We start from the raw sequence: 2,500 nt of genomic DNA, 5'->3' as shown, positions 1-2,500 counted from the left end.
AATTGGCATATGACACGTTACATTAATCTAGTGTTGTCTAACCACAACCCTCTGAATATAGTTCGCTACTCGCACCGCCCACCCTCTTGTGTGTCGTTTCATGTTGAACACTTCGCAAGTGTTGCTTACTTTTTACATGCTCCCGCTGTACACTGTAATGTGGACAACTGCAGGATGTACATCGCCCCCCCCCCTCCACCCTGCCTTCGCACGCTGGTCGTTCAGGTGCTTGCGTGTTCAATGCCCTTCGCAGCTGTTCACTGGCATTCGCATGTCGAAGCGCTCAGTCTACGTCGTGGTACGGCCTGTGTCCACTGTCCGCTGATATCGTAAGCTTAATCCTCACATTGTACTGCACATAGGTCCGTATGTACTGAATGATACGCTGTGGCACATGTGTGACCGTACGACTGCGCCCAACAACAGCGAACCATACGGTCCAAATGTTGTGCACTCAGCCACGTGCCGTCTCCCCATAACAGCTACATTGCAGTGTGGTACGCCATAGAGACGTGTGGGAGTAACGGACGCCCTGGATGGCGATCAGCATGAGCCGTCTGTTGATGTAGTGGCGCGTGTATTCAAACGTAGTCGTCTCTTCTCACACAGTGTGATAGCATGGTGCACCGCGTTCCACATCTGCGACATGGTACAGATGCTGGTTGACAGTCGGTCTCGTAATGGACATCGCATACGTAGGGGGCCACCTCCCACGTGTTCTCTAGTCGTGCACATTTTGTTGCGTGTATGTGGGCAGACGTAGTGTGTCGTGACACCTAACAGACAGGTATGCAATAATCGTTGCATTTGCAAACTGGGATGGACGTCTACGTTTGCTGGTGACGTGACGCAACGCAAATGAACAACTGGTAAACCCATTGTGGTGCGGTTGTTGTTGCTGGAGGTAAATCAGTAAGGGCAAATCTGTGTGTGAAGCGATACGCGGCGGTGGCTGGGTGGGACCGTCCCCGGCCGGTGAGGGGGGGCCGCCCGGCGTGCTGGCCGCGCGGTGCGTGGGCGCACGCGCTACAGCCGGCTGGTGGGGGCGCCCAGTGGCAGGCGCGCCGGCCGACGGACGCGGCAGGCGGCGCAGCTGCGCGCCGGGGCACCCTGCGCGCGGCGCCGGGCGGCCAAAGTGGGTCCTCGCGGGCCCGGTGCGAAGCGCGGTGGACATCTGCAGTGTGCTGGTCCGACTGAGGACTGTGTGCGTTGAGGATGCGCCGCCGCCCGGCACTCGGCGCCGCGACGCCGTCTGCTGCTCGGTCGCCCCAGCGGTTCTCGCTGGTGGTTTGTATCGCAGTTGTGCAGACGTGTTGGCACGTGCGCTGTGCTGGGAGAGTTCGCTTCGGCACCCACGTGGGGCCTTTGCCCTTCTGTGGCGCTGGCGTTGGAGCTGCCGGTCACCGTAGGTGGCGCGTGTTGTCTCCCGCCGGCAATGCCACGACAGCACGCTCCCGGGCCTCTGTCGGCAGCGGCAAGCTCAGTTGGGAGCACGGGTGGTCGCACCTAAAGCGTCTACTCGCCTAACTCCGGGCGATTGCGCCTCTCTCGAACCCGACCAAGTACTTAGGACGGCGCTGCGCGCCGCCGGGACCTGAGAGGGTTTCGAGGTGTATTGTGCAGGGGAGCTCAGCCTCCTCCTGTTTGCAGAATAATTGAGCGGACGCTTGCGTGTTCGCGCGGGCCCCTGGGACACACTCCCGGGCGGCCGGCTGCTCAGCTCTAGTTGACGCAGCTCCCTGGTTGATCCTGCCAGTAGTCATATGCTTGTCTCAAAGATTAAGCCATGCATGTCTCAGTACAAGCCGCATTAAGGTGAAACCGCGAATGGCTCATTAAATCAGTTATGGTTCCTTAGATCGTACCCACGTTACTTGGATAACTGTGGTAATTCTAGAGCTAATACATGCAAACAGAGTCCCGACCAGAGATGGAAGGGACGCTTTTATTAGATCAAAACCAATCGGTCGGCTCGTCCGGTCCGTTTGCCTTGGTGACTCTGAATAACTTTGGGCTGATCGCACGGTCCTCGTACCGGCGACGCATCTTTCAAATGTCTGCCTTATCAACTGTCGATGGTAGGTTCTGCGCCTACCATGGTTGTAACGGGTAACGGGGAATCAGGGTTCGATTCCGGAGAGGGAGCCTGAGAAACGGCTACCACATCCAAGGAAGGCAGCAGGCGCGCAAATTACCCACTCCCGGCACGGGGAGGTAGTGACGAAAAATAACGATACGGGACTCATCCGAGGCCCCGTAATCGGAATGAGTACACTTTAAATCCTTTAACGAGTATCTATTGGAGGGCAAGTCTGGTGCCAGCAGCCGCGGTAATTCCAGCTCCAATAGCGTATATTAAAGTTGTTGCGGTTAAAAAGCTCGTAGTTGGATTTGTGTCCCACGCTGTTGGTTCACCGCCCGTCGGTGTTTAACTGGCATGTATCGTGGGACGTCCTGCCGGTGGGGCGAGCCGAAGGCGTGCGACCGCCTCGTGCGTGTT

The 2,500-nt window shown here is 57.6% G+C and overlaps 1 non-coding gene across 1 annotated transcript in view; it reads left to right on the top strand.

Annotated features, from left to right (window-relative positions):
* The first annotated feature begins 1,736 nt into the window (after window positions 1–1,736).
* Window positions 1,737–2,500, top strand: part of LOC126111688 (small subunit ribosomal RNA) — a 1,909-nt gene continuing 1,145 nt past the window's right edge. Inside the window, exon 1 of the ribosomal RNA XR_007524188.1 lies at window positions 1,737–2,500. This exon is cut by the window's right edge and continues 1,145 nt beyond it. This is a non-coding gene — a ribosomal RNA (small subunit ribosomal RNA).

The sequence above is a fragment of the Schistocerca cancellata genome, unplaced genomic scaffold (genome assembly GCF_023864275.1).
Source record: "Schistocerca cancellata isolate TAMUIC-IGC-003103 unplaced genomic scaffold, iqSchCanc2.1 HiC_scaffold_82, whole genome shotgun sequence".
In the NCBI taxonomy this organism is placed as follows: domain Eukaryota; kingdom Metazoa; phylum Arthropoda; class Insecta; order Orthoptera; family Acrididae; genus Schistocerca; species Schistocerca cancellata.
This window is presented reverse-complemented; position numbering and strand designations above follow the sequence as displayed.